This window comes from Crassostrea angulata, chromosome 10 (assembly GCF_025612915.1).
Source record: "Crassostrea angulata isolate pt1a10 chromosome 10, ASM2561291v2, whole genome shotgun sequence".
In the NCBI taxonomy this organism is placed as follows: Eukaryota; Metazoa; Mollusca; class Bivalvia; order Ostreida; family Ostreidae; genus Magallana; species Magallana angulata.
The window spans coordinates 38073529-38088683 of NC_069120.1; the positions used below are offsets into that span (position 1 = coordinate 38073529).

At 32.3% G+C, this 15155-nt stretch overlaps 1 protein-coding gene across 2 annotated transcripts in view; it reads right to left on the bottom strand.

Annotated features, from left to right (window-relative positions):
* LOC128165619 (galactoside alpha-(1,2)-fucosyltransferase 2-like) overlaps positions 1-12880 on the bottom strand; it is a 43718-nt gene extending 30838 nt beyond the window's left edge. Inside the window, exon 1 of one of the 2 annotated variants that reach the window (XM_052830343.1) lies at positions 12742-12880. The gene's annotated coding sequence lies outside the window, so the exon portion shown is untranslated. Of the gene's footprint in view, positions 1-12581 lie in introns of both variants that reach the window. The other variant, XM_052830342.1, reaches the window with a different exon arrangement.
* Positions 12881-15155: the final 2275 nt, after the last annotated feature.

Genomic DNA, 15155 nt, shown 5'->3' on the forward strand with positions numbered 1-15155 from the left:
ACCCTACTGTATATCCACTGTACACCCATTGTACAGAGCTACTGTAGCACACTGTATCACACTGTTCACCCATTGTACAGAGCTACTGTATCACACTGTACACCCATTGTACAGAGCTACTGTACCTCACTGTATCACACTGTACCCTACTGTACAGAGCCACTGTACTCTACTGGACAGCACTGTACCTACCCACTGACCAGCTCTGTACCTCACTGTACACCACTGCACGGGGTACTGACCAGCACTGTACCCCACTGTACACCACTGTACAGGGTACTGACAAACACTGTACACCACTGTTACCCACTGTACCAATTTTTTTTATAAGTTATTTATATGGTCGAGCAATGAATTGAATATTTACTTTATTTGAGACCAAAATCTGGATTTCTTTTGATTCTTTCTTATTGCTTACAGGAGAGAAAATGGGCTTCTATTTCTTTAAGTTCATATAAAATTACATGCTAGGTCAGCATCTTTTTCCAGGGAAAGTGCGGGGATATAATCGATTTCTGGGGGAGCTTATACATATTTTGAATAGTTGTACAATGTAAGTTTTAAAAAACTAAATTATCGTCTGCCCCCCCCCCTTCCCCATCCTCCGATCCATGCATGTATTAAAAATCCAATTATCATACAAAATAAAGCAACTTATCCAATTTAAAGGGGAAAGTATTTATATATATTTCAATATCAATTTTCTAGTAACTAAATATTTAGTTGTTTTTGTTTTGTTTTGTTTTGTTTTTTTTTTTTTTTGTTTTTTTTTACAATGAATTTAATTTTATCAATATGTATTGTCAAATGAATATTAGTTTACATGTAACATTAAAGTTTTAAAATTCAGAGAATTTAAAACTATGTATTACATTTTATAGATAAAAAAAAATAGATAAAAAAAATCCACCATAGTGCTCAACATACTGATTTTTTTTTTCAAGTGAGAGAACATAACTTATTGGTCTATACTTTAAAATGTCTTTGAAGTTTTACTTCCAAGGAAGATCCGTGAGTCAGTGTCTGTGTATAGTATACATACTTTCAGTAGATCAAAAGGTGTGAATGTCGCAATATTCAACCTTGTAAATTGTCAGTCTGACACCTTGTTCAAGATATTATGTAATTCCCTTATAGGGGTATTTGTAGTCTTTAGAGTATTAAATCCAGTTGAAATATATATTTTTTAAAATATAACATGGATGAATAAACGAAATTATCTTTATATTCATCATTTTAGATGCGTTTTTATTATTTAAATCAAGTCGGATATTAAACATGTTAAATATTTATAAATGCCTCCCCCACCCTCAGCAGTCGCTGATATTAAAATAAGTAAAGTGTTAAATTAAAAATGAAATGTGGTGATAACGAACGGTGTTCAATTAATATTTCACTCTGTTACGATACTTTAAATTATATACTATTGAATTCTAACACTGTTCATTGTATCTTCTCTTGCACAGCTAAGAATGTTGTCATGATATATAGATGATTTAATAAGAAAAAAAGAGATCCTCTCGCTCTCTCTCTCTCTCTCTCTCTCTCTCTCTCTCTCTCTCTCTCTCTCTCTCTCTCTCTCTCTCTCTCTCTCTCTAATGTTGTAACTATCCTCCCAAATGTCCGGTGTCGTATAATTTAAGGTCCGGTCCGTAAAATGGTCCGCCCGGACCTTTAATGTTAACATTTAAGGTCCGGCTTTCCTCTAAAGGAAAAGGTCCTACCCATAGTCACTTATTGCAATTTATCTCAGAGTTATTATTCTGTTTGCTCATATGCATTTACATGTATATAAAATATGTCTTTGTTTATATAAACCAGTCGGCCATTAGCGTATGGTACATCACAGTATAGCCGTATCACTAAATTATTTTGTGGAATATTAAATATTGATAGCGGATTAGATTTTGACAAATTGTTTACGAATCTGAGTAAAAAAAGAAAATAAAAACATAAGTATTTTTACAATAATTTGAACACCATATTTAGTCGCTTTGTTTTTAAATCTCTTTCGGTGTATACGGATTAGCGGAGGATTTCACGACACGTACACACGGGTAAAGGAAGCCCTGCAGGCATTCACACCTTACCTAATCAGAATACACCCTTAATCTGAGAGAGAAAAAAAGGTTCCACTGTAGTGTTCTGCACAGGCAATGATATGCTTTCTCTCTCTCTCTCTCTCTCTCTCTCTCTCTCTCTCTCTCTCTCTCTCTCTCTCTCTCTCTCTCTCTCTCTCTCTCTCTCTCTCTCTCTTTAAGATTTCAAAAAAAATGATAGAAGGTATATAATTTGTGATAAAATTGCTATTATACAAAGCGTTTTGATGCAGAAATATATTGTACTCTGCCTTGCAATTATCTTCAGATTGCTGTCTGGGCGCCTTTAAAGCACCATTTAAATTTGTTTTACTACTTCACATTTCAAAACCTCACAAAATTAGATTCATTTCTTTACATAAAAAATTAAAGAATGATTTAGTTTAAAGGGAAAAGTGGAGAAAAATTATGACATTCTTTAATCGGAGCTAGTGATAGATGAACAAAAAATTATTTTATCAGTCAAATAATCTCTACATCATTCGAGCTTGGCGTTAAATGAGACTTTCAGATGAATAGCATTCGGAGACATTTGCACTTTCCAGAACACCAAATACACAACACTGTAGGATTGATACGAAAGTTGCTCAAAAAAGAGTGTCACAGTTGCAATAAAATCATGAAAACTCGCTGTAATTACAAAATCTCGAACTGTATTATATTTACAAATATTTATTTAGATCTCAAAATTTTAGTGCAAAACGATATTTGTTTCCGAAGACAACATATATAGAGTTTTAGGTACATGTAAGGACAGTCGCCGCACGCCTGAGACGTTGTTTATGTATTTTTGACGTTTTGTTTTAGAATCTTAATTCAGAAATGGTTGGGGTGCTATTATAATATCCAAACTTTATTGAAATTGTTTCTATTACATGTAAATATCAATGCAGTGTATTTTATCTGTAACATCCGGTCGTGACGGTACCAAACAAAATTCTGTTCTATTATTGGAATTTTCAATAGAATTTTTCAGATTGTTTTTAAAATATTACACAGTATTGAAATGGCAAATACATGAAAAGCGCATTTCTTCTGTAAGAAATTTCAGATTTTTTTTTAACCCGGGAGTTAGTTGAAAGAGATAAACTTGAGACTTAAGAAAAATAATCAGTATGTAAAATAAGCACAGTCATTAATAGACAATCAATTTTTTTTTACCCCAATCGATTTCTGATTAATCTCTCTCTCTCTCTCTCTCTCTCTCTCTCTCTCTCTCTCTCTCTCTCTCTCTCTCTTTTATGAATTTTCTAGTGCTAAAAATTGAGGTCCGGACTCAGAACGGAATAAGCACGTTAAAATTCCCCTTATGGCATTACAACCGCCAGTTCCAGCATAGAGTGATATACATGTAATCTCTCTCTCTCTCTCTCTCTCTCTCTCTCTCTCTCTCTCTCTCTCTCTCACTCTCTCTCTCTCTCTCTCTCTGTGTGTTTAAAATTTAAAATGCATTCTGCAGTATACGTTTTTTTGTAAAATTAAAACCCAACATTTGCAATGTATTTTCAAATATTTTAATCAAAAGAAATCAACATATGAGCTAGAAACTCGCACGCTTTCTTCAAAATGTACCGGAGTAGTCAAGCGCGCAGTCATGATTCATGGACATGTGTACACGAACAAGCATGAATATATTTTGTGGATTCAGTGTTTAATTGACTGTTTTTCAGTGGGTTAAAGACAGCTCATGAGACACAGAGCTATTAACGACCCTATCATTTAAACGAGGGATTGTCGTATATCATCAATAAGGAATGATAATTTACCTTGCGGGTTGGGGGGGGGGGGGGGGGTATTTTCCAATAACTGGCAGAATAAACATATTGACATGCACTTTTTTGATAATCAGATTCACCATGATAAATTCAGAACTTCCACCTGATAGCTAGGAACATTATCATAATTTTGTGATCGTAACATTCAATAACAATAGACGTTAATAAATAAAACATACTAAATAAATTTAACGACCTGTTGCATTCTTCTGTCAAGTTGTATCTATGCATAATGTTAATGCTATATGCAGCATAATTAAAATAAATATTGAAGAAAAAAATATACTGAAGATTTAAAAATAAGATTTTTTTTCAAATTAATAGTACAGTGGTGTACAGTGATGGTCAGTGCCCGGTACAGTGGCGTACAGTGGGGTACAGTGCTGGTCAGTGCCCTGTACTGTGGCGTACAGTGGGGTACATTGGAAGTCAGTAGGACTGTACAGTGGTGTACTGTGCGATACAGTGTTGTTCAGTAGAAATGTACAGTGGGGTACAGTTGAAGTCAGTGAAATGTACAGTGAGGTACAGTCAATGTACAGTGGATGTCAGACAATGTCAGTCGATTTTTGGGAATATCAGTGGATTTTGAATTCAGTAGTGCTCCTTAACATAGAAAAAAACCAAACAGCATATTTTATTGAGGTGGTAAGGGACTCATCCATATAGTGACGTTCTTCCTTTCGAAATTGACATTAAAACCAAGAAAAATTTCATATTTTTTCTCACAAGATCGTTATCTAAAAGCGAAGTGCAGTGGATTAGCGCGTTAACAAGGAAGTTCTAAGTCATGAGTTCGAATCCCACTGAAGCTTTTCTAGAATTTACCTTTCCAAAATCATTTAAAATATATTTTTGGTCAAACATTTTTTTTAAAAATTGGAAATTCTAACACTGTGGAACTAATTTGATTATATAATATACTTTTATCCACATTAATTTTGGCAAGTGTCGTTTTCGTTAGAGGGGAGAAAATGTCACATATAATTGCTTATATCCGCTAAGTGGTAAAGATAACAAGGTACAGATTTTTTGTGCATTGTAATATACATTAATTCTATTGAATGCTGAAAAAAATGTTTGACTGGAAGTATCCTTTAAACTTGATTAGAATAAACAAAATGCTCCCTTACAATGGTTATTTTTCAAACAAGAACTGTATATCAGGTTTTTTTCCGTTTCATGTTTTTCCGCGAGCTGTAAATAGAATTTACGCAAATCAAATTTTCACTATTTCAAAGTCAAAGTGAAAAATGATTAATGCACGATTTATTTACATGTAAACTGTGAAGTAAAACACCTCAATTTGAACTCTTAGTTTCAGACACTGAAACAATTTACGTTTTCCGTAATGTAAAATAATTACCGATAATTATCTTCATAGTTCAGTAGATCATGTACTGTTACATATTCTAGTAGCTCAGGTATAATTAGACATCGGTTTACGCAAGGAACTTATCAATTTATTGAGCTTGTCATGGATTATTAAAGAAATATTGAGGCCTGCATAAATGTACCTGTAAGCTGAGCACAGTTTACCGTGCATTTACTTACCTATTTGTTTTTATAAGCAGAGATATTAATAACTATTACAAGAATTAAACTTTGTATGAAATTTACTCTGATTTTTTTTTCCACAAGTCAATAATCGTCGCAAACAAAGCGGAAATTTGAAACGTGCAGGAAAAAAACTGATATACGGCATTTGATATAGAAATAGATAATTGGTATTGTCAGATTTTGATAACAGTTTGAGTTAATAATGTTCAAAATACATACAATGGTAATACAAAGGCAGCATCTACATGTAATTGTTGAGTTCTCCGGAATTTAAATTCAGATTGGATCAAAATCTACTAGAATTATCCATCCATACCTCTAGTGATATGTTTCATATCGATAGAAATACAATCAATCTATTCTTTAGGCCAAGTCAAAATTTCGAGGCAACCCAAAATTGAGGGCAAAGGCAGGGTTTTAAGAGTATGCCAATTTTGCATTGATGTCTGTTGTCTATGCTGATGTCTGGGGTTTGGGTTTTTTTCGGGTATTTGTTTTGTCGTTCGATTAAGTCAGTCTTTTACTCACATTAGCCGTTGCCCATAGTGAAATGGATTTATTTTTTGTTCACGTATAATTATATTTTGCTTTTGAAGACAACGCGTTTTAACCATTTCAATGTCTGTCTGTTTCAGAGTAGTTTCTGTTTATAATTAAGGTGGAATAACGCATCTGGAAAAAGTCACTCAAATTAACAGGACATTTTTTGATACTGAAAGATATAATGATAAACTAACTGTACACATGTCAAATAAGCGAAAAATTTGCAGTTTGTGGATAAAAAATGAATATCTAAAATAGTTTTTCCAGTAACAACAAAAGCCCCTGCGAGATTCGATCTCGGGATGTACGGATCACAAGTCCGACACTTTATCCACTCGGCTATGGAATAAGTAATATGTTTCAAACCATAAAATCCTTTTTGTTAATAAAACAAAATGTCGTTTCGATCAGCGGTCAGCCATTTTTTGATGATGTGTTATTCCACCTTAATAATATTTGTTGCAACTGAACGTTGTAACATTGTATGCATAAACATAGTAATTATACATATTCTTTACAAGTGGAAATAATAAAGTAGCAGGTTTGGATAAAGTACCTGTCATTATTTTTGTAAAATTGAGAATTGTTGTACTTGAAGGCTTATGAGTACATATAATGCAGGAATGGATGTTTGTGACATTTGAATGGACAGAATATGCGCATTGATACTTTAGAATTACAAAGACCAACGATGCGGCTTCTGGAAAAAAACCCAGTAAAACATAATAGCTTGATAAATAAAAACAAAGAATAGGTTGGTCGTATTTTATAACATTCCGATAGAACATAATATACAACATGCAGATACGAACGATTAATGCACGATAGGACACATCAGTAAAACAATTATATCAAGGAAATAAATTGCTTATGTTTCTCCGGCGACATTGACTGAAATAGTTTTTAAAAAAACAAAAAATAACTTCATCAAACTTTAGATCAGTGGGGTGAATTTTAAAAATCCATCACCCCAAAAAAAAAACCCGAAACCTAATTCCTGACTGCTGAAATTCATGTACAAAATTATATAGAAAGAATTGTAAACAATAGTATTTATTACTATACGCAAAAAGTGACAGAAACGAAGTCCACAAAGGAAGAATTAATTTAAGACGATTAATTATTAGGTAAACAAAAGTTTTTAAAAGAGGAATATGTTATACAATTATAAGACTTTAATAACTAATAAAGGAATAGAATCTGAAGTTTCAAACAAAATGTCTTAAAATAAAGTTTAAATTTAAAATCTTAAATTAGTCATTCACATTGGCAGTTGTGATAATCGGTGACCGAGTGGTCAACATAAGACCTACCTTAAAAGATATTAAAATAAATAAACTGTGAACACGTCAAATAAGCGAAAAATCTGCAGTTTTGGTATATCAAATGAATGTCTATAAAATTCAATTCCGTAAATAACAATAAAATCCTCCGCGGGATTCGAACTCAGAATGTACGGATCAAAAGCCCGACTCATTATCCAATCGGCTATAGAGTAAATAAGATACATATTGCCGTCGATAAAATTCTTTTCATAGCACGAAATGTCGTTTCGATCAGAGGTCATTCATTTTGTGTTTATGTGTTATTCCACCTTAAACTTTTAAGAATTTTACTTTGGTACAATTTTATTACGTAAAGAACAAAATCAAATATGTTTAGTTAGCTTCAATATTTACACATTTTTTATATCTTTATGTACAGAGCTATTCGTCTAATTAAGGTAATTAAGTCGATAGATAAAAACAAAAACAAAAAACGGACATAGCCATCCAGACCCGATTTTAGACCGAAGTTTTATTTTTTAAATTGTTTTAATCTTTAAAGTAATTAACTTGCGTATCTCGAATGATTGAACACAGTTTGATGTTAGAAGTCAAGTCATTAGAGGTAAGAATTTATTGCAAACAAAGTTCAAGTCTTATATTTGTTAACAAATAATGTAAAGTATGGAAATATTGTTATGTAAACAAAGTTCAAGTCTTATATTTGTTAACAAATAATGTAAAGTATGGAATTACCTTTTCTTTGATAAAGTGATCGTGGCAAACAAGGTAAACTGATACAATACGTTAATAAATAATATAATCAACATAAGAAAGACGCATTTAATTTGATTGAAAGTTAACCAAATATAACACATATGTAATTAATTACAAGGCTCGAGTTTTTTTTTTTATCAAGAAATAAATTGGGAATGTTGGGTCAAGATAAGGTGTGAATCTATTTTTTGCTTATTTTATTCCTTAGCGATTTTGTTTTTCAGTTTGTCATTTACTTCTCAAGGATTTTAAAATAAACCATAGCAAGAGGTCACATTTCAATTCTAATCAAACTGGGGTTTTTTTATTTGATGGACCCAGTTTAATTTAAACTAAAGTGTGCATTCATAGCGATTTAAAAATAAAACAGAGCTGGGGATGTCACATTTCAATTTTAATTGAACCGGTTTTCTTTTATTTGAAGGACCAAGTTTAATTTTTTTAAAAGTCTGCATCCATAGCAACAGTAAAACGAGAGTCTTGTTTAGCAGAGGGATCGTCCTATGTCCAGATCTATAACAAAAAAGCATATGCTATGCTGAACAGGTAGATGGCATTTAAAGATAATAAACAGGGAACAAATCAATAATTATACAAAAATGTAGGAAATATCCATCATATTCGTACTATATTGGGTTAACTCCAGCAGCAATGCATGGTAATGTAATAAATCTCAGCTGATAATTTCGACTAAATTTTTTACTGAAAGAGGTGGCAGTTCAAATATAATGTTTGGGAGCTTTTTTTTGTTGAGGAAATTTTAATGCCATAGTCATTATATATTACCATGAATTTATCGCCTTAACTACGTCATTCCACCAATTCATCATGCAAGATTTTAATAAATCCGCCTTTTTTACATTTTAAAAATAAAATAATTCCCATAGAAGCATTTTGATTAATTTAATTAACATTATCAAGCATAAACATCTATTGAAATCAATCACACTTAGTCTAATGAGTATATTAAATCTCTGCCGTCAGAAATTTTATAAACAAGAGACCAACATGCTTTGCTAGTCACTCGAGTACCATATAACCATTAGATAGACATGTCAGAGTTTTTGCATTTTAAGCTTCATTTTGAAGTCTTATCTTAGACTCCTCTGACTGAAGCCCCGCTTTTATTATTTGGTGTTTGAAAAAACATTTATTCATTAAAATTTTGGGAAGGTGGGGTAGGGGTCAAAAGTCGGTATATGGGAGAAAAGAAGAAGATTGTTTAAGGTTTTATATGTTTTTACTATATGGTCATATTGACCCTGTCCTAAGCCCTGAACCCCATGAACCAATGGCCTTAAAATTTTACAGTTTAGGTAGAGAATTTCGTAGACATCATAAACATGCAATATGTTTTTCACGAACATGCATGGGAGTAGAGTGGAAGATTTTTTTAAGGTCTAATTCATTTTCACTGCATGGCTATATTGAATCCACTCTACGGTCTGTACTCCTGACCTAGAGGTAACTAGACAACATTTAGATAGTGACCATCTCAAAGGGCCTCGCTTAAGTAATGGACACTAGGATAAACATAATTTGAGACAATTTTGCTTTGACCTTGACCTACATACAGCTTAAATATTTTCCACGTGGCATTGAACTTCTAATTTAATCTCATTACCCCTTGCGTACAGGAATTTTTGTTCAATCTGAGCAAGTTAAATCAAATGGAAAATAATCTACGGTCTAAAACTGATTATAAAGAGACACGCTAAGACCTTCTCATTGACATGGTTCAAGGTCACTGCACGCCATCACCCAAAAAGCTTTTAAGTATCAGCCAAATAGGGCTAAGTGGAGAGTATATTTATGCTCTTAAAAAGGGATATTTGTGTGATTCGATATGACCTTCACACTTGACCTACAAACATCATTCAAGGTCGCTGCGTATCCTATAATCAAAGGCACTATATTGGTGATGCAAGAGCCAGATTTTATTACCTTTATATTTGACCTTAAAAATTAGTTAAAGGTCACAACACATCCTTTACTCAAATCTCTGTTTATTAGAAGTATCAGCCAAATATGGCTAATGTGAAAATATAAATGCTCTAAAAAAGGAATTTTTGGTGGTCAGATGTGACATCGACCCTTGACCTACAAACTTTAATGAAGATCACTGCACACCCTTTGACCAAAGACACTCTGTAAGTGAAGTATGAGCCAGATTGGATTAAGGGGAGAGAGGATATGCCCCGGACAAGAATTCTATATATAATTCTGCTATGACCTTAACCTTATACCTAGAAACATGGTTCAAGGTCACTGCATACTCTTTACCCGAAGTCACTCTGTGGCTGAAGTATGACCAAGATTGGACCAAAGGGGAGAGAATATATGCTCCGGACAAGCGATATCGGACGGACAGACTGATCACTATAGGGCACCGGCAGAGCAGGATCCTAACAACTTAAGTAGAGGATTTCATCGACATCATTACCATGCATTTAGTTTTTCTCAAATATATATATAAGAAAAGAGAAGATTTTTAAAGACTTCATACTTTTTTACTCTATGGCTGTATTGGCCCCACGGTGTGAACCATTGTCCCAGAGGCCATGAATTTCACAATTTTTGCACAAGGCTTCATGGACATTTATTATCATGAATTTAGTTTTTTCCTTACATGTGTGAGAGAAGATTTTTGAAAAGTTTGCTTCTTTTTCATATTGGTAAACACCTATGACACCCTGAGGTGGTTTGAAAAACCTTCCACTATACAGATGCTTCACATTAAAATTGTAAGAATTGGATGTAGTTTTGAAGAAGTTTTCATAAGGAAGTTATAAACGTAAAATTGTTAACGAACGGTGGACGACTCACGACGACAGACGAAGACCAATTGCTCAAGGTCACCTAATGACTCAGATGACCTAAAAAAAAAAAGACGAGAAAAACCAAAAGACGTAGACATTGAATGACAGTCGTTGATTTGACAATAAGAAAGCCTGTATAAAAGATTTTGAAGAAGTAACACGAAACGGCTACGATTTAACCGACCGCTGGGGAACTTAAGAATGAAAATGGTGCGTTCCCGTTTTGTACACATTTGATAATTAGGCACAGAACAACAGGTATTCTTTACTTAAACGTAGAGTAATGCCCAATTGAGCACTTGATTGAAAACAAGGTGAATGCAAAACAAATAAAATTATCAATGAAAAAATTCAGCTTAACAAAAACGTCCATACTCTGTTTGTTCCATACGACAATAGAAAAGGTGCATTGGTGAATTATGTCTTCGGAAGAGCTCATTTTAGGAGACGAATTCAACAGACAGAAAGTATTTTGTTACTTAATATACTAAATGAGAAAAAAGCTACTAAAGGGCAACTGTACTTGAAACTGTACAATGAACTGTTTAATTTTTTTTTTTATAAGTGAAACTTTTCGATTGTTAAATTTGAAGGGAATTATACTTTGACCAATTTTTGTATAAGAAAAGAGAAAGGAAGAATATAAAAAGTTGGTTTAGACTATTCAAAAAAAATTTACATTTGTTTTAACAATCAACAAATTGTTGGAAAAGATGTTTCTGTGTTACATGAATATGCAACTGCATTCACCTTGTAGTTGATGGATTTTTAATATCTACCCTCTCCAAGACACCCCCTTTAAACATAATTATATTCTCTCACATTTTCTTTAACTTTTTCTGTGAAAAATATTTGGCTGCTTATAAACGCTAGAGCATGGACTTGACTAATTCATTTTCTTGTTAATTTTTTTAATTACCGAAAAAATTCGTTATTTACATGATGCTATATAAGTAAAAAGAAGTTCTTTGATAAAAAGTCAAAAAAACCAGTCTAAAGAGTTTTTATTTTTAAATAAAATTATTATTCAAATTTTACCTAAGATCGTTGTAATACAGTTACATTTTAGTTCTAGTCTGCCCACGTTCCCGTTTCAGAAATATTTTTTGTTGTTGGATAAATTCATTTGTCAAAGAACAGTAAAATTCGATGTTACTTAAAATTTTATTTCTGGGTGTGCATAGAAGGAGACGTTTTATAAGATAATGGAGTTGTAGTTTGGACACAAATGTATTTATGATATCTAAGTATTAGGCAAAAATTTTTTGAAACTGTAACTTGGGACAGACTGTAACGTGCAATTTACTTTGTGTACATAAAAAATAAATTACCAAATCTTTATATTTTTTTGTATAATTCTATTTTGTTTTAATTTTACGCCAAGGTTTAACTGACTCCTCAAATTAAAATTCCCTAATATTTTCACACATAGCACACAAAATGGATAGAAGTTCTTGCGGCTATATACATTATATACATTTAAAACACCTGTGACAGTCCAATATTAGTGAGGTTCTTAATATCAAAACGTTACCAGTGGTTACGCTACTGAAAACTTTGAAAATTACGTAAATCGACAATGTAATTCATTGTCAGTGTTCTTAGTACTATGATATAAACCTCAAACACTTCTCTATGAAAAAAATATAAGACAGTTATCGGGCCTAATTTTGATATTTTTCATACAAAACTGTTTGAGGTATATACAGTGTATCCATAACGTATAATTAGTTACAACCATACCTAATTAAGTAATATCACTCGTTGATAACATTGATTTCGAAAGAAAACATCGTTTTAACTGTAACATCACAGGGCGCCATTTGCACTGCATTGGCTCACAAATGCTTCAAATTTATAGGCCTGCATAAATCACAAAGGACGAGATATGCATAACATTTACCTATGCAAATATTTGTTGATGTGCATCCTTAGCGAGGTATAAATAGTCGCTTATAATCGTTGTAGGACTGTCGAGATCGAAAATCACAAAATTTTCCAGACAGTAGAAAATGATGGATGTTTCCAAAATGACCAATGACTGCATATGCGCAGACTAGCCGATATTCGAATTTCGCAAGTGCGCATGTTTAAACTAAAATTACCTATTACTCAAAAAATACCTCATTTAACAATAAGGGGTTGTTAGGGCCGGTGTAACGAAGAATTTTGACCCAGGTTGAAAATTGACCCGGGGGTCATTTTTCAACGTTGAATAATAAGACGAAAGGTGTTGAATAAAGACCCTAATCCGTTGAAAATTGACCCGCATCGTGGAATTTTGATCATGAAACCGGTTCAAAATTCAACAGCAAAGAAGCACAAAATAAGGAATCAATATTATAACTTGAGTTTATTTAATAAAAAATTATCAGTTTATACATATTTATTCTTTATATTTATATGTTTCAACGGGGGTGGGGGGGGGGGGTTAAAAATGAAACTTTATAAATGAATATTTTTTAATTTACATATTATCCCTTTAAATATGTAATAACTATTTTATTCATAATAAAATTTTCGCGTATAATTGCTGTTTTGTGTGATATCTATATATTTCTTTAAAAAATATATGTTTTTTAAGATAATTTGTATATGTCACAGAATTAATTATTTTAGTTAATTAGCATTCATATTTGCGTTCACTTATTTCAACATTTCATGTTTTCATTTCCCATTGTTCATTTGTTTACATTCACACCGCTTCATTCATTCATACAATCATTCATAGTATGATAGTAGTACGAGAGGTCACGTGGTTACGTTTGGCGGGTGGATCAGTGAATACATGGGTGTGTTAGACTAGTTTTTCGGGTTAAAGTGAGTGAGTGCGCATGTCCGTTTGCATTATCGAATCTTTAGCACGAACTTTGATTTAATATCACGACGCCACCCAAGACAGACTGTTGAATTATTAAGCTTCATAGCTTGTCAACCCGACTATGATCTTAGCTCATATTGCTGTTATACTTGGTGAGTTATTTTAATCAAATATGTGTTATTTAAATATTATTTAACTGAAGAATGAGAGTGTTTTAGTAATATTATAATTGTATATGATTATAGATCACCTAGCTGTACTTGAGGAAACCATTTATTCGATAATATACAAATACAACAATAAATATTCAGCGTCATTTCCACAAAAGGCCTTGGAGTTCTTAATTGTTCCCAAATGTGTCCCAGAATAGTATATATCAGCTACCCTTTGACATATACATAATTATACATTAATTACACGTTAAAATATTCAATGCAGTTAAACTCCATTTTTTAAATTCGCTGGAGAAGTGTACAAATGTAAATATTAAAAAAAATTACAATACATCATATTGTTTAATTTTGGTTTTACGTCCACCCAGTAAATTGAAACTTTGATATTGTTCATTGTAGATTTTCTGGGTGTGTGCAAATACAAAATTTAGAGTATCTCATATTGAGATTTTTGTGCTCGCACCCACTCAGTTTGTTAAAACTGTGATTATCTTGTATTCACACCTATCCAGCCAATAACAGTGTACAAAATGATAATATGCTAACATGTACTCTTTCATGAACAATGCTGTAGTAACTATATCTTGAAAGCCATTTTTGTTTAAATTTTATTTGTTATGTAGTTACCAGGGTAACTAGATATCATCAAATCGCTGATATTTTTAGGCATAAATAATTCTTCTTCATGGAATCTGTAGCAAGTTAGCAACCTAATCTTTGTACAGGATGACAATAAAATAATTTTGCTTTAATAGTTTCTTAATTGCTTTGATTACAAAAAATTATCATAAATACTAACAGTAATTGTTTTCGTCAATAAATAGGTAAATTGCATTTTTTGAATAGAAATATGTAGAAGAAGATCATACAGCAGCGTTGGAGTAGATGGTTGACCCTCCTATTACAGCCACCTACATAATTTATTCAATTTAAACGTGTTTTATTGAACGGAATGTTCAAATTATTGAATGGATTGGATAAGAGTCATAGCCTATGTAAACCCTTTCAAACATACAAAGTCAAGAAGAAATTATATATAGTCATAAGAATATAGTATTACAAGTTTACAGAATATTATTGATATTATGTGCATATAAGTCAGGGGATACTTGAATATTAAATAATTATCTGAATATTTATCATATACATGTGTATGATTGTATGAGATATTGTTGGTAGACATGTTGACTAACACCTACATTAACAAACCTATCACTTTCATTTATACCTGCAGGGATACAAACATAAGAATGCCATTTTCATGATCCAGCCCATTTGAAAAGAACAGTAAATAAAAGGGGACTATATATTAAGTAAATATGC